The sequence below is a fragment of the Hippopotamus amphibius genome, chromosome 2 (genome assembly GCF_030028045.1).
Source record: "Hippopotamus amphibius kiboko isolate mHipAmp2 chromosome 2, mHipAmp2.hap2, whole genome shotgun sequence".
In the NCBI taxonomy this organism is placed as follows: Eukaryota; Metazoa; Chordata; class Mammalia; order Artiodactyla; family Hippopotamidae; genus Hippopotamus; species Hippopotamus amphibius.
In genome coordinates, this window is record NC_080187.1 from 222,101,977 (window position 1) to 222,123,637 (window position 21,661).

The 21,661-nt window shown below is 54.2% G+C and overlaps 9 non-coding genes across 9 annotated transcripts; all 9 read right to left on the reverse strand.

The window, feature by feature from the left end:
- Positions 1-174: 174 nt before the first annotated feature.
- Positions 175-255, reverse strand: LOC130847565 (small nucleolar RNA SNORD115). Its single transcript, XR_009052318.1, has one exon. It is a non-coding gene; the product is annotated as a small nucleolar RNA SNORD115 (small nucleolar RNA).
- A 2,505-nt stretch (positions 256-2,760) lies between these two features.
- On the reverse strand, positions 2,761-2,841 carry LOC130847567 (small nucleolar RNA SNORD115). Its single transcript, XR_009052319.1, has one exon. It is a non-coding gene; the product is annotated as a small nucleolar RNA SNORD115 (small nucleolar RNA).
- Positions 2,842-5,352: 2,511 nt separating this feature from the next.
- On the reverse strand, positions 5,353-5,433 carry LOC130847731 (small nucleolar RNA SNORD115). The gene has a single exon (XR_009052474.1). It is a non-coding gene; the product is annotated as a small nucleolar RNA SNORD115 (small nucleolar RNA).
- Positions 5,434-7,937: 2,504 nt separating this feature from the next.
- LOC130847568 (small nucleolar RNA SNORD115) lies at positions 7,938-8,018 on the reverse strand. Its single transcript, XR_009052320.1, has one exon. It is a non-coding gene; the product is annotated as a small nucleolar RNA SNORD115 (small nucleolar RNA).
- A 2,505-nt stretch (positions 8,019-10,523) lies between these two features.
- LOC130847736 (small nucleolar RNA SNORD115) lies at positions 10,524-10,604 on the reverse strand. Its single transcript, XR_009052478.1, has one exon. It is a non-coding gene; the product is annotated as a small nucleolar RNA SNORD115 (small nucleolar RNA).
- Positions 10,605-13,115: 2,511 nt separating this feature from the next.
- Positions 13,116-13,196, reverse strand: LOC130847733 (small nucleolar RNA SNORD115). The gene has a single exon (XR_009052476.1). It is a non-coding gene; the product is annotated as a small nucleolar RNA SNORD115 (small nucleolar RNA).
- Positions 13,197-15,700: 2,504 nt separating this feature from the next.
- LOC130847569 (small nucleolar RNA SNORD115) lies at positions 15,701-15,781 on the reverse strand. The gene has a single exon (XR_009052321.1). It is a non-coding gene; the product is annotated as a small nucleolar RNA SNORD115 (small nucleolar RNA).
- Positions 15,782-18,286: 2,505 nt separating this feature from the next.
- Positions 18,287-18,367, reverse strand: LOC130847570 (small nucleolar RNA SNORD115). The gene has a single exon (XR_009052322.1). It is a non-coding gene; the product is annotated as a small nucleolar RNA SNORD115 (small nucleolar RNA).
- Positions 18,368-20,878: 2,511 nt separating this feature from the next.
- Positions 20,879-20,959, reverse strand: LOC130847571 (small nucleolar RNA SNORD115). Its single transcript, XR_009052323.1, has one exon. It is a non-coding gene; the product is annotated as a small nucleolar RNA SNORD115 (small nucleolar RNA).
- Between the last annotated feature and the right edge of the window lie 702 nt (positions 20,960-21,661).

Here is a 21,661-nt window from a genome sequence, read left to right on the forward strand (position 1 = left end):
GGCGGCAACATGTCTTGGATACGTGGAAGCCTCCTACATTCGGAGGAGTCACAAGGGATTTCCTCGAGGGAGAGGCTGCTCCAACACCCACACCCACACCCACACCCACACCCACACCTAGGGCTCTGCAATGGACAAAAAATCCAGGCCATCCTGCCTCTGCATCCCTCCTTTAGGCCTCAGCGTAATCCTATTGAGCATGATTTTTTGGTCATCAGCTCTCTTCAGGACCATATGAGTTCTCATCATCGACCCAACTGAGGCCCTCCTCACTCACCTGCGCCCTGCCACATGTGAAGGCTTACCTCACATGCTTCCTGCAAAGAAGGATGCCTGAAGGGATGTGCCATTCTGTCGAATCCACGTGCTGGGCCAAGGCTCATGGTGATTGCCCTAGGGAACATAGGCTAAACGCAGATCTTCATTTCTCTGGGGACGATGTCTGCCAAGAGGTGAGAAGGACAGCTGTGAGAACTCCAACTCCATGCTAGATGCATTGGGGGACGTGTGTGCCACACGCTCATGCATCGAATGATGCTACAAGAAATACCTGCAGCAATACATCCAGGATCATAGGGCCCAAAGGTACCTCCACGCAGAGACAGGAACACTTAGCTGAAATGCATACAAACAGCTCCCTACCTAGCTTCCTTCCTGCCTCCCTTCCTCCAGAATGCTCTAGCTCCCTCCCTTTCGACCCTCGTCCTTGGCTCACTCCCTCCATCCATCCATATTTACAAAGATGAAGGCATGAGTGGACAGATGGATCAATGCCATCTTATGTACCTTAATACTGTGTCAGGGGCAGATGAAAGAACCAGTACCTATATGTCTCCCCAGGGAAGGACTAGCCTCATGGATTCACCAGGCAGCACAAGGCCTGGCACCAGGTCTGCTTGGCGGGGACAACACTGGGGATGTGTCTGGGGGAATGGAGACATTCCTCTGGGCCCCACCCTGGTCTGGGCAAGCGTGTGCTGGCCGATGTGACACTCGGCTTGTCCATGTGCACAACACCCAGACAATGAGGCCTTTATGTCCCACACAGTGGACATTCACAGGAGCTGTAGGGAGCTCTCTTGGTAGGCAGTGGCTCCCGTAGAGGAAGGCCACCCCAAGAGATGCCACAGGCCTGTATCTGTATGCAGAACCCATGAAAGGGCCTGTCCGACACAACTGGCCTATCTGAGGGCCCATGATCCCTCACAGAGACCTGGCAAACCCCATTCCAGCAAGGGACCTGCCCTTCAGCTCTCACAAGAGCCAAGAGCATCTAGCTGCCAAGTCCCTGATGGAGGGTCCTTGTTGCCTCTCACCACCTCCAGGCCTGGCCCCACACCCTCCCAACCAACGCTTCTTGGAAGTCACTCAAGCACACCCCACAACTGACCATATGCTCAGTACATCCTCGTGCTCTGCCTCGACATGCACAGTGATCTGCGTGGTGGCTCCCCAGGGCACCACGTAATGAAATGGTGCCTCCATGGTCAGTCTTACTACACGTCAGGTCAATCGAGTTGAATTTCAAGACCAGCCAACAGACCCGGTGGATGGGGAGCCACGTCAAGCATTCCTCCTTGGGGAGCACAGAGATTCCCAAACAGGGCCAATTTCTTCTGTGGCAGCATTCCCTACTCTGGCCCGTGCAAGTCCACCAAACAACAGCCATGCAGCTACACCCTCCTCAGCCCCCATCTCGGGACCACCCCTCCCCTTCAGGTCCACAGGGCCTCATGATGGACATGATAATGGGATGCCTAAGGGCTCTGCAAAGCCTTCATGGAGGAATGGACACCAGGAAGCCTTTTCTCCTCTGGAGGGGGCTCTCTGACAAAGCAGTGGCTTCCGCAGAGGACAACAAACCCAGGAGAAGCTATGGTCCTGTGTGTGCATGCAGACTGCATCAGAGGCCCCATTCGGAACATGTGGCTCCAACAAAGCACCACGTTCCCTCACAGAGTCCTGGCACAACCCCATTGAAGACCAGGGCATGTCTTCCAGCCCTTGAAATAACCAGCAGCATCCTGCCTCCAAGCACCTGAGGATGGGCTCCTGCCTGCCTCTCACCATCTCTAGGCAGGGGGCATGAGCCTTCCCTACTGACAGGTTTTGGGAAGCCATAAAGCACACACCACAAGGGACCATTCCCTCAGTTGGTGACCATACTTTGCCTCTAGGTGCACAGAGGTCTCTAGAGATGTTCCGCCTGGGGCCAAGGAAGAAAACACTGTCTCTACGTGCTCTCTGACTAGAATACAGCTCTAATGAAGGCATGTGAGTGCACAAGATGTGAGCTCATAAATTTGGGGCAGCAGCAGACATTCCTCCTTGGTAGGCAGGAGGTTGCCAAAAGACTACCCAGTACTGGCTGCTGCGAGGGCGGCCAGCCCATAGTTCAACATTCTCTGGGGCTTATCGGTAGCAACCAAAAGAGCCACTCACTGCAAAACATTCCTTCTCTGGTGAGTTCATTCCAAGGCTTGGCCTGAAACACAAAATACAAAGCAGAAAAGCTCAAGGAAAGACTCCACCCATGGCCTCAGAACATGTGGGCCCTGGCACTAGGGAGCAGGATAGAAAACCAAAGGCGGCAACATGCCTTGGATACGTGGAAGCCTCCTACACTCGGAGGAGTCACAAGGGATTTCCTCGAGGGAGAGGCTGCTCCAACACCCACACCCACACCCACACCTTCACTCACACTTAGGGCTCGGCAATGGACCAAAAATCCAGGCCATCCTGCCTCTGCATCCCTCCGTTAGGCCTCAGCGTAATCCTATTGAGCATGATTTTTTGGTCATCAGCTCTCTTCAGGACCATATGAGTTCTCATCATCGACCCAACTGAGGCCCTCCTCACTCACCTGCGCCCTGCCACATGTGAAGGCTTACCTCAGATGCTTCCTGCAAAGAAGGATGCCTGAAGGGATGTGCCATTCTGTCGAATCCACGTGCTGGGCCAAGGCTCATGGTGATTGCCCTAGGGAACATAGGCTAAACACAGATCTTCATTTCTCTGGGGACGATGTCTGCCAAGAGGTGAGAAGGACAGCTGTGAGAACTCCAACTCCATGCTAGATGCATTGGGGGACGTGTGTGCCACACGCTCATGCATCGAATGATGCTACAAGAAATACCTGCAGCAATACATCCAGGAACATAGGGCCAAAAGGTACCTCCACGCAGAGACAGGAACACTTAGCTGAAACGCATACAAACAGCTCCCTACCTAGCTTCCTTCCTGCCTCCCTTCCTCCAGAATGCTCTAGCTCCCTCCCTTTTCACCCTCGTCCTTGGCTAACTCCCAACATCCATCCATATTTACAAAGATGAAGGCATGAGTGGACAGGTGGATCAATGCCATCTTATGTACCTTAATACTGTGTCAGGGGCAGATGAAAGAACCAGTACCTATATGTCTCCCCAGGGAAGGACTAGCCTCATGGATCCTCCAGGCAGCACAAGGCCTGGCACCAGGTCTGCTTGGCGGGGACAACACTGGGGATGTGTCTGGGGGAATGGAGACATTCCTCTGGGCCCCACCCTGGTCTGGGCAAGCGTGTGCTTGCCGATGTGACACTCGGCTTGTCCCTGTGCACAACACCCAGAGAATGAGGCCTTTATGTCCCACACAGTGGACATTCACAGGAGCTGTAGGGAGCTCTCTTGGTAGGCAGTGGCTCCCGTAGAGGAAGGCCACCCCAAGAGATGCCACAGGCCTGTATCTGTATGCAGAACCCATGAAAGGGCCTGTCCGACACAACTGGCCTATCTGAGGGCCCATGATCCCTCACAGAGACCTGGCAAACCCCATTCCAGCAAGGGACCTGCCCTTCAGCTCTCACAAGAGCCAAGAGCATCTAGCTGCCAAGTCCCTGATGGAGGGTCCTTGTTGCCTCTCACCACCTCCAGGCCTGGCCCCACACCCTCCCACCCAACGCTTCTTGGAAGTCACTCAAGCACACCCCACAACTGACCATATGCTCAGTACATCCTCGTGCTCTGCCTCGACATGCACAGTGATCTGCGTGGTGGCTCCCCAGGGCACCACGTAATGAAATGGTGCCTCCCTGGTCAGTCTTACTACACGTCAGGTCAATCGAGTTGAATTTCAAGGCCCGCCAACAGACCCGGTGGATGGGGAGCCACGTCAAGCATTCCTCCTTGGGGAGCACAGAGATTCCCAAACAGGGCCAATTTCTTCTGTGGCAGCATTCCCTACTCTGGCCCGTGCAAGTCCACCAAACAACAGCCATGCAGCTACACCCTACTCAGCCCCCATCTCGGGACAACCCCTCCCCTTCAGGTCAACAGGGCCTCATGATGGACATGATAATGGGATGCCTAAGGGCTCTGCAAAGCCTTCATGGAGGAATGGACACCCAGAAGCCTTTTTTCCTCTGGAGGGGACTCTCTGACAAAGCAGAGGCTTCCGCAAAGGACAACAAACCCAGGAGAAGCTATGGTCCCGTGTGTGCATGCAGACTCCATCAGAGACCCCATTCGGATCAAGTGGCTCCAACAAAGCACCACGTTCCCTCACAGAGTCCTGGCACAACCCCATTGAAGACCAGGGCATGTCTTCCAGCCCTTGAAATAACCAGCAGCATCCTGCCTCCAAGCACCTGAGGATGGGCTCCTGCCTGCCTCTCACCATCTCTAGGCAGGGGGCATGAGCCTTCCCTACTGACAGGTTTTGGGAAGCCATAAAGCACACACCACAAGGGACCATTCCCTCAGTTGGTGATCATACTCTGCCTCTAGGTGCACAGAGGTCTCTAGAGATGTTCCGCCTGGGGCCAAGGAAGAAAACACTGCCTCTACGTGCTCTCTGACTAGAATACAGCACTAATGAAGGCATGTGAGTGCACCAGATGTGAGCTCATAAATTTGGGGCAGCAGCAGACATTCCTCCTTGGTAGGCAGGAGGTTGCCAAAAGACTACCCTGTACTGGCTGCTGCGAGGGCGGCCAGCCCATAGTTCAACATTCTCTGGGGCCTATCGGTAGCAACCAAAAGAGCCACTCACTGCAAAACATTCTGGCTGTGGTGAGTCCATTCCAAGGCTTGGCCTGAAACACAAAATTCAAAGAAGAAAAGCTTAAGGAAAGACTCCACCCATGGCCTCAGAACATGTGGGCCCTGGCACTAGGAAGCAGGATAGAAAACCAAAGGCGGCAACATGTCTTGGATACGTGGAAGCCTCCTACACTCGGAGGAGTCACAAGGGATTTCCTCGAGGGAGAGGCTGCTCCAACACCCACACCCACACCCACACCCACACCCACACCCACACCTAGGGCTCTGCAATGGACCAAAAATCCAGGCCATCCTGCCTCTGCATCCCTCCTTTAGGCCTCAGCGTAATCCTATTGAGCATGATTTTTTGGTCATCAGCTATCTTCAGGACCATATGAGTTCTCATCATCGACCCAACTGAGGCCCTCCTCACTCACCTGCGCCCTGCCACATGTGAAGGCTTACCTCAGATGCTTCCTGCAAAGAAGGATGCCTGAAGGGATGTGCCATTCTGTCGAATCCACGTGCTGGGCCAAGGCTCATGGTGATTGCCCTAGGGAACATAGGCTAAACACAGATCTTCATTTCTCTGGGGCGACGTCTGCCAAGAGGTGAGAAGGACAGCTGTGAGAACTCCAACTCCATGCTAGATGCATTGGGGGACGTGTGTGGCACACGCTCATGCATCGAATGATGCTACAAGAAACACCTGCAGCAATACATCCAGGAACATAGGGCCCAAAAGTACCTACACGCAGAGACAGGAACACTTAGCTGAAACGCATACAAACAGCTCCCTACCTAGCTTCCTTCCTGCCTCCCTTCCTCCAGAATGCTCTAGCTCCCTCCCTTTTGACCCTCGTCCTTGGCTCACTCCCTCCATCCATCCATATTTACAAAGATGAAGGCATGAGTGGACAGGTGGATCAATGTCATCTTATGTACCTTAATACTGTGTCAGGGGCAGATGAAAGAACCAGTACCTATATGTCTCCCCAGGGAAGGACTAGCCTCATGGATCCTCCAGGCAGCACAAGGCCTGGCACCAGGTCTGCTTGGCGGGGACCACACTGGGGATGTGTCTGGGGGAATGGAGACATTCCTCTGGGCCCCACCCTGGTCTGGGCAAGCGTGTGCTGGCCGATGTGACACTCGGCTTGTCCCTGTGCACAACACCCAGAGAATGAGGCCTTTATGTCCCACACAGTGGACATTCACAGGAGCTGTAGGGAGCTCTCTTGGTAGGCAGTGGCTCCCGTAGAGGAAGGCCACCCCAAGAGATGCCACAGGCCTGTATCTGTATGCAGAACCCATGAAAGGGCCTGTCCGACACAACTGGCCTATCTGAGGGCCCATGATCCCTCACAGAGACCTGGCAAACCCCATTCCAGCAAGGGACCTGCCCTTCAGCTCTCACAAGAGCCAAGAGCATCTAGCTGCCAAGTCCCTGATGGAGGGTCCTTGTTGCCTCTCACCACCTCCAGGCCTGGCCCCACACCCTCCCAACCAACGCTTCTTGGAAGTCACTCAAGCACACCCCACAACTGACCATATGCTCAGTACATCCTCGTGCTCTGCCTCGACATGCACAGAGATCTGCGTGGTGGCTCCCCAGGGCACCACGTAATGAAATGGTGCCTCCCTGGTCAGTCTTACTACATGTCAGGTCAATCGAGTTGAATTTCAAGACCCGCCAACAGACCCGGTGGATGGGGAGCCACGTCAAGCATTCCTCCTTGGGGAGCACAGAGATTCCCAAACAGGGCCAATTTCTTCTGTGGCAGCATTCCCTACTCTGGCCCGTGCAAGTCCACCAAACAACAGCCATGCAGCTACACCCTCCTCAGCCCCCATCTCGGGACAACCCCTCCCCTTCAGGTCAACAGGGCCTCATGATGGACATGATAATGGGATGCCTAAGGGCTCTGCAAAGCCTTCATGGAGGAATGGACACCAGGAAGCCTTTTCTCCTCTGGAGGGGGCTCTCTGACAAAGCAGTGGCTTCCGCAGAGGACAACAATCCCAGGAGAAGCTATGGTCCTGTGTGTGCATGCAGACTGCATCAGAGGCCCCATTCGGAACATGTGGCTCCAACAAAGCATCACGTTCCCTCACAGAGTCCTGGCACAACCCCATTGAAGACCACAGCATGGCTTCCAGCCCTTGAAATAACCAGCAGCATCCTGCCTCCAAGCACCTGAGGATGGGCTCCTGCCTGCCTCTCACCATCTCTAGGCAGGGGGCATGAGCCTTCCCTACTGACAGGTTTTGGGAAGCCATAAAGCACACACCACAAGGGACCATTCCCTCAGTTGGTGATCATACTCTGCCTCTAGGTGCACAGAGGTCTCTAGAGATGTTCCGCCTGGGGCCAAGGAAGAAAACACTGTCTCTACGTGCTCTCTGACTAGAATACAGCTCTAATGAAGGCATGTGAGTGCACCAGATGTGAGCTCATAAATTTGGGGCAGCAGCAGACATTCCTCCTTGGTAGGCAGGAGGTTGCCAAAAGACTACCCTGTACTGGCTGCTGCGAGGGCGGCCAGCCCATAGTTCAACATTCTCTGGGGCCTATCGGTAGCAACCAAAAGAGCCACTCACTGCAAAACATTCTGGCTGTGGTGAGTCCATTCCAAGGCTTGGCCTGAAACACAAAATTCAAAGAAGAAAAGCTTAAGGAAAGACTCCACCCATGGCCTCAGAACATGTGGGCCCTGGCACTAGGGAGCAGGATAGAAAACCAAAGGCGGCAACATGTCTTGGATACGTGGAAGCCTCCTACACTCGGAGGAGTCACAAGGGATTTCCTCGAGGGAGAGGCTGCTCCAACACCCACACCCACACCCACACCCACACCCACACCTAGGGCTCTGCAATGGACAAAAAATCCAGGCCATCCTGCCTCTGCATCCCTCCGTTAGGCCTCAGCGTAATCCTATTGAGCATGATTTTTTGGTCATCAGCTCTCTTCAGGACCATATGAGTTCTCATCATCGACCCAACTGAGGCCCTCCTCACTCACCTGCGCCCTGCCACATGTGAAGGCTTACCTCAGATGCTTCCTGCAAAGAAGGATGCCTGAAGGGATGTGCCATTCTGTCGAATCCACGTGCTGGGCCAAGGCTCATGGTGATTGCCCTAGGGAACATAGGCTAAACGCAGATCTTCATTTCTCTGGGGACGATGTCTGCCAAGAGGTGAGAAGGACAGCTGTGAGAACTCCAACTCCATGCTAGATGCATTGGGGGACGTGTGTGCCACACGCTCATGCATCGAATGATGCTACAAGAAATACCTGCAGCAATACATCCAGGAACATAGGGCCCAAAGGTACCTCCACGCAGAGACAGGAACACTTAGCTGAAATGCATACAAACAGCTCCCTACCTAGCTTCCTTCCTGCCTCCCTTCCTCCAGAATGCTCTAGCTCCCTCCCTTTCGACCCTCGTCCTTGGCTCACTCCCTCCATCCATCCATATTTACAAAGATGAAGGCATGAGTGGACAGATGGATCAATGCCATCTTATGTACCTTAATACTGTGTCAGGGGCAGATGAAAGAACCAGTACCTATATGTCTCCCCAGGGAAGGACTAGCCTCATGGATTCACCAGGCAGCACAAGGCCTGGCACCAGGTCTGCTTGGCGGGGACAACACTGGGGATGTGTCTGGGGGAATGGAGACATTCCTCTGGTCCCCACCCTGGTCTGAGCAAGCGTGTGCAGGCCGATGTGACACTCGGCTTATCCATGTGCACAACACCCAGACAATGAGGCCTTTATGTCCCACACAGTGGACATTCACAGGAGCTGTAGGGAGCTCTCTTGGTAGGCAGTGGCTCCCGTAGAGGAAGTCCACCCCAAGAGATGCCACAGGCCTGTATCTGTATGCAGAACCCATGAAAGGGCCTGTCCGACACAACTGGCCTATCTGAGGGCCCATGATCCCTCACAGAGACCTGGCAAACCCCATTCCAGCAAGGGACCTGCCCTTCAGCTCTCACAAGAGCCAAGAGCATCTAGCTGCCAAGTCCCTGATGGAGGGTCCTTGTTGCCTCTCACCACCTCCAGGCCTGGCCCCACACCCTCCCAACCAATGCTTCTTGGAAGTCACTCAAGCACACCCCACAACTGACCATATGCTCAGTACATCCTCGTGCTCTGCCTCGACATGCACAGTGATCTGCGTGGTGGCTCCCCAGGGCACCACGTAATGAAATGGTGCCTCCATGGTCAGTCTTACTACACGTCAGGTCAATCGAGTTGAATTTCAAGACCAGCCAACAGACCCGGTGGATGGGGAGCCACGTCAAGCATTCCTCCTTGGGGAGCACAGAGATTCCCAAACAGGGCCAATTTCTTCTGTGGCAGCATTCCCTACTCTGGCCCGTGCAAGTCCACCAAACAACAGCCATGCAGCTACACCCTCCTCAGCCCGCATCTCGGGACCACCCCTCCCCTTCAGGTCCACAGGGCCTCATGATGGACATGATAATGGGATGCCTAAGGGCTCTGCAAAGCCTTCATGGAGGAATGGACACCAGGAAGCCTTTTCTCCTCTGGAGGGGGCTCTCTGACAAAGCAGTGGCTTCCGCAGAGGACAACAAACCCAGGAGAAGCTATGGTCCTGTGTGTGCATGCAGACTGCATCAGAGGCCCCATTCGGAACATGTGGCTCCAACAAAGCACCACGTTCCCTCACAGAGTCCTGGCACAACCCCATTGAAGACCAGGGCATGTCTTCCAGCCCTTGAAATAACCAGCAGCATCCTGCCTCCAAGCACCTGAGGATGGGCTCCTGCCTGCCTCTCACCATCTCTAGGCAGGGGGCATGAGCCTTCCCTACTGACAGGTTTTGGGAAGCCATAAAGCACACACCACAAGGGACCATTCCCTCAGTTGGTGATCATACTCTGCCTCTAGGTGCACAGAGGTCTCTAGAGATGTTCCGCCTGGGGCCAAGGAAGAAAACACTGTCTCTACGTGCTCTCTGACTAGAATACAGCTCTAATGAAGGCATGTGAGTGCACAAGATGTGAGCTCATAAATTTGGGGCAGCAGCAGACATTCCTCCTTGGTAGGCAGGAGGTTGCCAAAAGACTACCCAGTACTGGCTGCTGCGAGGGCGGCCAGCCCATAGTTCAACATTCTCTGGGGCCTATCGGTAGCAACCAAAAGAGCCACTCACTGCAAAACATTCCTTCTCTGGTGAGTTCATTCCAAGGCTTGGCCTGAAACACAAAATACAAAGCAGAAAAGCTCAAGGAAAGACTCCACCCATGGCCTCAGAACATGTGGGCCCTGGCACTAGGGAGCAGGATAGAAAACCAAAGGCGGCAACATGCCTTGGATACGTGGAAGCCTCCTACACTCGGAGGAGTCACAAGGGATTTCCTCGAGGGAGAGGCTGCTCCAACACCCACACCCACACCCACACCTTCACTCACACTTAGGGCTCGGCAATGGACCAAAAATCCAGGCCATCCTGCCTCTGCATCCCTCCATTAGGCCTCAGCGTAATCCTGTTGAGCATGATTTTTTGGTCATCAGCTCTCTTCAGGACCATATGAGTTCTCATCATCGACCCAACTGAGGCCCTCCTCACTCACCTGCGCCCTGCCACATGTGAAGGCTTACCTCAGATGCTTCCTGCAAAGAAGGATGCCTGAAGGGATGTGCCATTCTGTCGAATCCACGTGCTGGGCCAAGGCTCATGGTGATTGCCCTAGGGAACATAGGCTAAACACAGATCTTCATTTCTCTGGGGACGATGTCTGCCAAGAGGTGAGAAGGACAGCTGTGAGAACTCCAACTCCATGCTAGATGCATTGGGGGACGTGTGTGCCACACGCTCATGCATCGAATGATGCTACAAGAAATACCTGCAGCAATACATCCAGGAACATAGGGCCAAAAGGTACCTCCACGCAGAGACAGGAACACTTAGCTGAAACGCATACAAACAGCTCCCTACCTAGCTTCCTTCCTGCCTCCCTTCCTCCAGAATGCTCTAGCTCCCTCCCTTTTCACCCCCGTCCTTGGCTAACTCCCAACATCCATCCATATTTACAAAGATGAAGGCATGAGTGGACAGGTGGATCAATGCCATCTTATGTACCTTAATACTGTGTCAGGGGCAGATGAAAGAACCAGTACCTATATGTCTCCCCAGGGAAGGACTAGCCTCATGGATCCTCCAGGCAGCACAAGGCCTGGCACCAGGTCTGCTTGGCGGGGACCACACTGGGGATGTGTCTGGGGGAATGGAGACATTCCTCTGGGCCCCACCCTGGTCTGGGCAAGCGTGTGCTTGCCGATGTGACACTCGGCTTGTCCCTGTGCACAACACCCAGAGAATGAGGCCTTTATGTCCCACACAGTGGACATTCACAGGAGCTGTAGGGAGCTCTCTTGGTAGGCAGTGGCTCCCGTAGAGGAAGGCCACCCCAAGAGATGCCACAGGCCTGTATCTGTATGCAGAACCCATGAAAGGGCCTGTCCGACACAACTGGCCTATCTGAGGGCCCATGATCCCTCACAGAGACCTGGCAAACCCCATTCCAGCAAGGGACCTGCCCTTCAGCTCTCACAAGAGCCAAGAGCATCTAGCTGCCAAGTCCCTGATGGAGGGTCCTTGTTGCCTCTCACCACCTCCAGGCCTGGCCCCACACCCTCCCACCCAACGCTTCTTGGAAGTCACTCAAGCACACCCCACAACTGACCATATGCTCAGTACATCCTCGTGCTCTGCCTCGACATGCATAGAGATCTGCGTGGTGGCTCCCCAGGGCACCACGTAATGAAATGGTGCCTCCCTGGTCAGTCTTACTACACGTCAGGTCAATCGAGTTGAATTTCAAGGCCCGCCAACAGACCCGGTGGATGGGGAGCCACGTCAAGCATTCCTCCTTGGGGAGCACAGAGATTCCCAAACAGGGCCAATTTCTTCTGTGGCAGCATTCCCTACTCTGGCCCGTGCAAGTCCACCAAACAACAGCCATGCAGCTACACCCTACTCAGCCCCCATCTCGGGACAACCCCTCACCTTCAGGTCAACAGGGCCTCATGATGGACATGATAATGGGATGCCTAAGGGCTCTGCAAAGCCTTCATGGAGGAATGGACACCCAGAAGCCTTTTTTCCTCTGGAGGGGACTCTCTGACAAAGCAGAGGCTTCCGCAAAGGACAACAAACCCAGGAGAAGCTATGGTCCCGTGTGTGCATGCAGACTCCATCAGAGACCCCATTCGGATCAAGTGGCTCCAACAAAGCACCACGTTCCCTCACAGAGTCCTGGCACAACCCCATTGAAGACCAGGGCATGTCTTCCAGCCCTTGAAATAACCAGCAGCATCCTGCCTCCAAGCACCTGAGGATGGGCTCCTGCCTGCCTCTCACCATCTCTAGGCAGGGGGCATGAGCCTTCCCTACTGACAGGTTTTGGGAAGCCATAAAGCACACACCACAAGGGACCATTCCCTCAGTTGGTGATCATACTCTGCCTCTAGGTGCACAGAGGTCTCTAGAGATGTTCCGCCTGGGGCCAAGGAAGAAAACACTGCCTCTACGTGCTCTCTGACTAGAATACAGCACTAATGAAGGCATGTGAGTGCACCAGATGTGAGCTCATAAATTTGGGGCAGCAGCAGACATTCCTCCTTGGTAGGCAGGAGGTTGCCAAAAGACTACCCTGTACTGGCTGCTGCGAGGGCGGCCAGCCCATAGTTCAACATTCTCTGGGGCCTATCGGTAGCAACCAAAAGAGCCACTCACTGCAAAACATTCTGGCTGTGGTGAGTCCATTCCAAGGCTTGGCCTGAAACACAAAATTCAAAGAAGAAAAGCTTAAGGAAAGACTCCACCCATGGCCTCAGAACATGTGGGCCCTGGCACTAGGAAGCAGGATAGAAAACCAAAGGCGGCAACATGTCTTGGATACGTGGAAGTCTCCTACACTCGGAGGAGTCACAAGGGATTTCCTCGAGGGAGAGGCTGCTCCAACACCCACACCCACACCCACACCCACACCCACACCCACACCTAGGGCTCTGCAATGGACCAAAAATCCAGGCCATCCTGCCTCTGCATCCCTCCGTTAGGCCTCAGCGTAATCCTATTGAGCATGATTTTTTGGTCATCAGCTATCTTCAGGACCATATGAGTTCTCATCATCGACCCAACTGAGGCCCTCCTCACTCACCTGCGCCCTGCCACATGTGAAGGCTTACCTCAGATGCTTCCTGCAAAGAAGGATGCCTGAAGGGATGTGCCATTCTGTCGAATCCACGTGCTGGGCCAAGGCTCATGGTGATTGCCCTAGGGAACATAGGCTAAACACAGATCTTCATTTCTCTGGGGCGACGTCTGCCAAGAGGTGAGAAGGACAGCTGTGAGAACTCCAACTCCATGCTAGATGCATTGGGGGACGTGTGTGCCACACGCTCATGCATCGAATGATGCTACAAGAAACACCTGCAGCAATACATCCAGGAACATAGGGCCCAAAAGTACCTACACGCAGAGACAGGAACACTTAGCTGAAACGCATACAAACAGCTCCCTACCTAGCTTCCTTCCTGCCTCCCTTCCTCCAGAATGCTCTAGCTCCCTCCCTTTCGACCCTCGTCCTTGGCTCACTCCCTCCATCCATCCATATTTACAAAGATGAAGGCATGAGTGGACAGGTGGATCAATGTCATCTTATGTACCTTAATACTGTGTCAGGGGCAGATGAAAGAACCAGTACCTATATGTCTCCCCAGGGAAGGACTAGCCTCATGGATCCTCCAGGCAGCACAAGGCCTGGCACCAGGTCTGCTTGGCGGGGACCACACTGGGGATGTGTCTGGGGGAATGGAGACATTCCTCTGGGCCCCACCCTGGTCTGGGCAAGCGTGTGCTGGCCGATGTGACACTCGGCTTGTCCCTGTGCACAACACCCAGAGAATGAGGCCTTTATGTCCCACACAGTGGACATTCACAGGAGCTGTAGGGAGCTCTCTTGGTAGGCAGTGGCTCCCGTAGAGGAAGGCCACCCCAAGAGATGCCACAGGCCTGTATCTGTATGCAGAACCCATGAAAGGGCCTGTCCGACACAACTGGCCTATCTGAGGGCCCATGATCCCTCACAGAGACCTGGCAAACCCCATTCCAGCAAGGGACCTGCCCTTCAGCTCTCACAAGAGCCAAGAGCATCTAGCTGCCAAGTCCCTGATGGAGGGTCCTTGTTGCCTCTCACCACCTCCAGGCCTGGCCCCACACCCTCCCAACCAACGCTTCTTGGAAGTCACTCAAGCACACCCCACAACTGACCATATGCTCAGTACATCCTCGTGCTCTGCCTCGACATGCACAGAGATCTGCGTGGTGGCTCCCCAGGGCACCACGTAATGAAATGGTGCCTCCCTGGTCAGTCTTACTACATGTCAGGTCAATCGAGTTGAATTTCAAGACCCGCCAACAGACCCGGTGGATGGGGAGCCACGTCAAGCATTCCTCCTTGGGGAGCACAGAGATTCCCAAACAGGGCCAATTTCTTCTGTGGCAGCATTCCCTACTCTGGCCCGTGCAAGTCCACCAAACAACAGCCATGCAGCTACACCCTCCTCAGCCCCCATCTCGGGACAACCCCTCCCCTTCAGGTCAACAGGGCCTCATGATGGACATGATAATGGGATGCCTAAGGGCTCTGCAAAGCCTTCATGGAGGAATGGACACCAGGAAGCCTTTTCAACTCTGGAGGGGGCTCTCTAACAAAGCAGTGGCTTCCGCAGAGGACAACAATCCCAGGAGAAGCTATGGTCCTGTGTGTGCATGCAGACTGCATCAGAGGCCCCATTCGGAACATGTGGCTCCAACAAAGCATCACGTTCCCTCACAGAGTCCTGGCACAACCCCATTGAAGACCAGGGCATGTCTTCCAGCCCTTGAAATAACCAGCAGCATCCTGCCTCCAAGCACCTGAGGATGGGCTCCTGCCTGCCTCTCACCATCTCTAGGCAGGGGGCATGAGCCTTCCCTACTGACAGGTTTTGGGAAGCCATAAAGCACACACCACAAGGGACCATTCCCTCAGTTGGTGATCATACTCTGCCTCTAGGTGCACAGAGGTCTCTAGAGATGTTCCACCTGGGGCCAAGGAATAAAACACTGCCTCTACGTGCTCTCTGACTAGAATACAGCTCTAATGAAGGCATGTGAGTGCACCAGATATGAGCTCATAAATTTGGGGCAGCAGCAGACATTCCTCCTTGGTAGGCAGGAGGTTGCGAAAATACTACCCTGTACTGGCTGCTACGAGGGCGGCCAGCCCATAGTTCAACATTCTCTGGGGCCTATCGGTAGCAACCAAAAGAGCCACTCACTGCAAAACATTCTGGCTGTGGTGAGTCCATTCCAAGGCTTGGCCTGAAACACAAAATTCAAAGAAGAAAAGCTTAAGGAAAGACTCCACCCATGGCCTCAGAACATGTGGGCCCTGGCACTAGGGAGCAGGATAGAAAACCAAAGGCGGCAACATGTCTTGGATACGTGGAAGCCTCCTACACTCGGAGGAGTCACAAGGGATTTCCTCGAGGGAGAGGCTGCTCAAACACCCACACCCACACCCACACCCACACCCACACCTAGGGCTCTGCAATGGACAAAAAATCCAGGCCATCCTGCCTCTGCATCCCTCCGTTAGGCCTCAGCGTAATCCTATTGAGCATGATTTTTTGGTCATCAGCTCTCTTCAGGACCATATGAGTTCTCATCATCGACCCAACTGAGGCCCTCCTCACTCACCTGCGCCCTGCCACATGTGAAGGCTTACCTCAGATGCTTCCTGCAAAGAAGGATGCCTGAAGGGATGTGCCATTCTGTCGAATCCACGTGCTGGGCCAAGGCTCATGGTGATTGCCCTAGGGAACATAGGCTAAACACAGATCTTCATTTCTCTGGGGACGATGTCTGCCAAGAGGTGAGAAGGACAGCTGTGAGAACTCCAACTCCATGCTAGATGCATTGGGGGACGTGTGTGCCACATGCTCATGCATCGAATGATGCTACAAGAAATACCGGCAGCAATACATCCAGGAACATAGGGCCCAAAAGTACCTCCACGCAGAGACAGGAACACATAGCTGAAACGCATACAAACAGCTCCCTACATAGCTTCCTTCCTGCCTCCCTTCCTCCAGAATGCTCTAGCTCCCTCCCTTTCGACCCTCGTCCTTGGCTCACTCCCTCCATCCATCCACATTTAGAAAGATGAAGGCATGAGTGGACAGGTGGATCAATGTCATCTTATGTACCTTAATACTGTGTCAGGGGCAGATGAAAGAACCAGTACCTATATGTCTCCCCAGGGAAGGACTAGCCTCATGGATCCTCCAGGCAGCACAAGGCCTGGCACCAGGTCTGCTTGGCGGGGACCACACTGGGGATGTGTCTGGGGGAATGGAGACATTCCTCTGAGCCCCACCCTGGTCTGGGCAAGCGTGTGCTGGCCGATGTGACACTCGGCTTGTCCATGTGCACAACACCCAGACAATGAGGCCTTTATGTCCCACACAGTGGACATTCACAGGAGCTGTAGGGAGCTCTCTTGGTAGGCAGTGGCTCCCGTAGAGGAAGGCCACCCCAAGAGATGCCACAGGCCTGTATCTGTATGCAGAACCCATGAAAGGGCCTGTCCGACACAACTGGCCTATCTGAGGGCCCATGATCCCTCACAGAGACCTGGCAAACCCCATTCCAGCAAGGGACCTGCCCTTCAGCTCTCACAAGAGCCAAGAGCATCTAGCTGCCAAGTCCCTGATGGAGGGTCCTTGTTGCCTCTCACCACCTCCAGGCCTGGCCCCACACCCTCCCACCCAACGCTTCTTGGAAGTCACTCAAGCACACCCCACAACTGACCATATGCTCAGTACATCCTCGTGCTCTGCCTCGACATGCACAGTGATCTGCGTGATGGCTCCCCAGGGCACCACGTAATGAAATGGTGCCTCCCTGGTCAGTCTTACTACACGTCAGGTCAATCGAGTTGAATTTCAAGACCCGCCAACAGACCCGGTGGATGGGGAGCCACGTCAAGCATTCCTCCTTGGGGAGCACAGAGATTCCCAAACAGGGCCAATTTCTTCTGTGGCAGCATTCCCTACTCTGGCCCGTGCAAGTCTACCAAACAACAGCCATGCAGCTACACCCTCCTCAGCCCCCATCCTGGGACCACCCCTCCCCTTCAGGTCAACAGGGCCTCATGATGGACATGATAATGGGATGCCTAAGGGCTCTGCAAAGCCTTCATGGAGGAATGGACACCAGGAAGCCTTTTCTCCTCTGGAGGGGGCTCTCTGACAAAGCAGTGGCTTCCGCAGAGGACAACCAACCCAGGAGAAGCTTTGGTCCTGTGTGTGCATGCAGACCCCATCAGAGGCCCCATTCGGAACATGTGGCTCCAACAAAGCACCACGTTCCCTCACAGAGTCCTGGCACAACCCCATTGAAGACCAGGGCATGTCTTCCAGCCCTTGAAATAACCAGCAGCATCCTGCCTCCAAGCACCTGAGGATGGGCTCCTGCCTGCCTCTCACCATCTCTAGGCAGGGGGCATGAGCCTTCCCTACTGACAGGTTTTGGGAAGCCATAAAGCACACACCACAAGGGACCATTCCCTCAGTTGGTGATCATACTCTGCCTCTAGGTGCACAGAGGTCTCTAGAGATGTTCCGCCTGGGGCCAAGGAAGAAAACACTGTCTCTACGTGCTCTCTGACTAGAATACAGCTCTAATGAAGGCATGTGAGTGCACCAGATGTGAGCTCATAAATTTGGGGCAGCAGCAGACATTCCTCCTTGGTAGGCAGGAGGTTGCCAAAAGACTACCCTGTACTGGCTGCTGCGAGGGCGGCCAGCCCATAGTTCAACATTCTCTGGGGCCTATCGGTAGCAACCAAAAGAGCCACTCACTGAAAAACATTCTGGCTGTGGTGAGTCCATTCCAAGGCTTGGCCTGAAACACAAAATTCAAAGAAGAAAAGCTTAAGGAAAGACTCCACCCATGGCCTCAGAACATGTGGGCCCTGGCACTAGGGAGCAGGATAGAAAACCAAAGGCGGCAACATGTCTTGGATACGTGGAAGCCTCCTACACTCGGAGGAGTCACAAGGGATTTCCTCGAGGGAGAGGCTGCTCCAACACCCACACCCACACCCACACCCACACCCACACCTAGGGCTCTGCAATGGACAAAAAATCCAGGCCATCCTGCCTCTGCATCCCTCCGTTAGGCCTCAGCGTAATCCTATTGAGCATGATTTTTTGGTCATCAGCTCTCTTCAGGACCATATGAGTTCTCATCATCGACCCAACTGAGGCCCTCCTCACTCACCTGCGCCCTGCCACATGTGAAGGCTTACCTCAGATGCTTCCTGCAAAGAAGGATGCCTGAAGGGATGTGCCATTCTGTCGAATCCACGTGCTGGGCCAAGGCTCATGGTGATTGCCCTAGGGAACATAGGCTAAACGCAGATCTTCATTTCTCTGGGGACGATGTCTGCCAAGAGGTGAGAAGGACAGCTGTGAGAACTCCAACTCCATGCTAGATGCATTGGGGGACGTGTGTGCCACACGCTCATGCATCGAATGATGCTACAAGAAACACCTGCAGCAATACATCCAGGAACATAGGGCCCAAAAGTACCTACACGCAGAGACAGGAACACTTAGCTGAAACGCATACAAACAGCTCCCTACCTAGCTTCCTTCCTGCCTCCCTTCCTCCAGAATGCTCTAGCTCCCTCCCTTTTGACCCTCGTCCTTGGCTCACTCCCTCCATCCATCCATATTTACAAAGATGAAGGCATGAGTGGACAGGTGGATCAATGTCATCTTATGTACCTTAATACTGTGTCAGGGGCAGATGAAAGAACCAGTACCTATATGTCTCCCCAGGGAAGGACTAGCCTCATGGATCCTCCAGGCAGCACAAGGCCTGGCACCAGGTCTGCTTGGCGGGGACCACACTGGGGATGTGTCTGGGGGAATGGAGACATTCCTCTGGGCCCCACCCTGGTCTGGGCAAGCGTGTGCTGGCCGATGTGACACTCGGCTTGTCCCTGTGCACAACACCCAGAGAATGAGGCCTTTATGTCCCACACAGTGGACATTCACAGGAGCTGTAGGGAGCTCTCTTGGTAGGCAGTGGCTCCCGTAGAGGAAGGCCACCCCAAGAGATGCCACAGGCCTGTATCTGTATGCAGAACCCATGAAAGGGCCTGTCCGACACAACTGGCCTATCTGAGGGCCCATGATCCCTCACAGAGACCTGGCAAACCCCATTCCAGCAAGGGACCTGCCCTTCAGCTCTCACAAGAGCCAAGAGCATCTAGCTGCCAAGTCCCTGATGGAGGGTCCTTGTTGCCTCTCACCACCTCCAGGCCTGGCCCCACACCCTCCCACCCAACGCTTCTTGGAAGTCACTCAAGCACACCCCACAACTGACCATATGCTCAGTACATCCTCGTGCTCTGCCTCGACATGCACAGTGATCTGCGTGGTGGCTCCCCAGGGCACCACGTAATGAAATGGTGCCTCCCTGGTCAGTCTTACTACACGTCAGGTCAATCGAGTTGAATTTCAAGGCCCGCCAACAGACCCGGTGGATGGGGAGCCACGTCAAGCATTCCTCCTTGGGGAGCACAGAGATTCCCAAACAGGGCCAATTTCTTCTGTGGCAGCATTCCCTACTCTGGCCCGTGCAAGTCCACCAAACAACAGCCATGCAGCTACACCCTCCTCAGCCCCCATCTCGGGACAACCCCTCCCCTTCAGGTCAACAGGGCCTCATGATGGACATGATAATGGGATGCCTAAGGGCTCTGCAAAGCCTTCATGGAGGAATGGACACCCAGAAGCCTTTTTTCCTCTGGAGGGGACTCTCTGACAAAGCAGAGGCTTCCGCAAAGGACAACAAACCCAGGAGAAGCTATGGTCCCGTGTGTGCATGCAGACTCCATCAGAGACCCCATTCGGATCAAGTGGCTCCAACAAAGCACCACGTTCCCTCACAGAGTCCTGGCACAACCCCATTGAAGACCAGGGCATGTCTTCCAGCCCTTGAAATAACCAGCAGCATCCTGCCTCCAAGCACCTGAGGATGGGCTCCTGCCTGCCTCTCACCATCTCTAGGCAGGGGGCATGAGCCTTCCCTACTGACAGGTTTTGGGAAGCCATAAAGCACACACCACAAGGGACCATTCCCTCAGTTGGTGATCATACTCTGCCTCTAGGTGCACAGAGGTCTCTAGAGATGTTCCGCCTGGGGCCAAGGAAGAAAACACTGCCTCTACGTGCTCTCTGACTAGAATACAGCACTAATGAAGGCATGTGAGTGCACCAGATGTGAGCTCATAAATTTGGGGCAGCAGCAGACATTCCTCCTTGGTAGGCAGGAGGTTGCCAAAAGACTACCCTGTACTGGCTGCTGCGAGGGCGGCCAGCCCATAGTTCAACATTCTCTGGGGCCTATCGGTAGCAACCAAAAGAGCCACTCACTGCAAAACATTCTGGCTGTGGTGAGTCCATTCCAAGGCTTGGCCTGAAACACAAAATTCAAAGAAGAAAAGCTTAAGGAAAGACTCCACCCATGGCCTCAGAACATGTGGGCCCTGGCACTAGGAAGCAGGATAGAAAACCAAAGGCGGCAACATGTCTTGGATACGTGGAAGCCTCCTACACTCGGAGGAGTCACAAGGGATTTCCTCGAGGGAGAGGCTGCTCCAACACCCACACCCACACTCACACCCACACCCACACCCACACCTAGGGCTCTGCAATGGACCAAAAATCCAGGCCATCCTGCCTCTGCATCCCTCCGTTAGGCCTCAGCGTAATCCTATTGAGCATGATTTTTTGGTCATCAGCTCTCTTCAGGACCATATGAGTTCTCATCATCGACCCAACTGAGGCCCTCCTCACTCACCTGCGCCCTGCCACATGTGAAGGCTTACCTCAGATGCTTCCTGCAAAGAAGGATGCCTGAAGGGATGTGCCATTCTGTCGAATCCACGTGCTGGGCCAAGGCTCATGGTGATTGCCCTAGGGAACATAGGCTAAACACAGATCTTCATTTCTCTGGGGCGACGTCTGCCAAGAGGTGAGAAGGACAGCTGTGAGAACTCCAACTCCATGCTAGATGCATTGGGGGACGTGTGTGCCACACGCTCATGCATCGAATGATGCTACAAGAAACACCTGCAGCAATACATCCAGGAACATAGGGCCCAAAAGTACCTACACGCAGAGACAGGAACACTTAGCTGAAACGCATACAAACAGCTCCCTACCTAGCTTCCTTCCTGCCTCCCTTCCTCCAGAATGCTCTAGCTCCCTCCCTTTTGACCCTCGTCCTTGGCTCACTCCCTCCATCCATCCATATTTACAAAGATGAAGGCATGAGTGGACAGGTGGATCAATGTCCTCTTATGTACCTTAATACTGTGTCAGGGGCAGATGAAAGAACCAGTACCTATATGTCTCCCCAGGGAAGGACTAGCCTCATGGATCCTCCAGGCAGCACAAGGCCTGGCCCCAGGTCTGCTTGGCGGGGACCACACTGGGGATGTGTCTGGGGGAATGGAGACATTCCTCTGGGCCCCACCC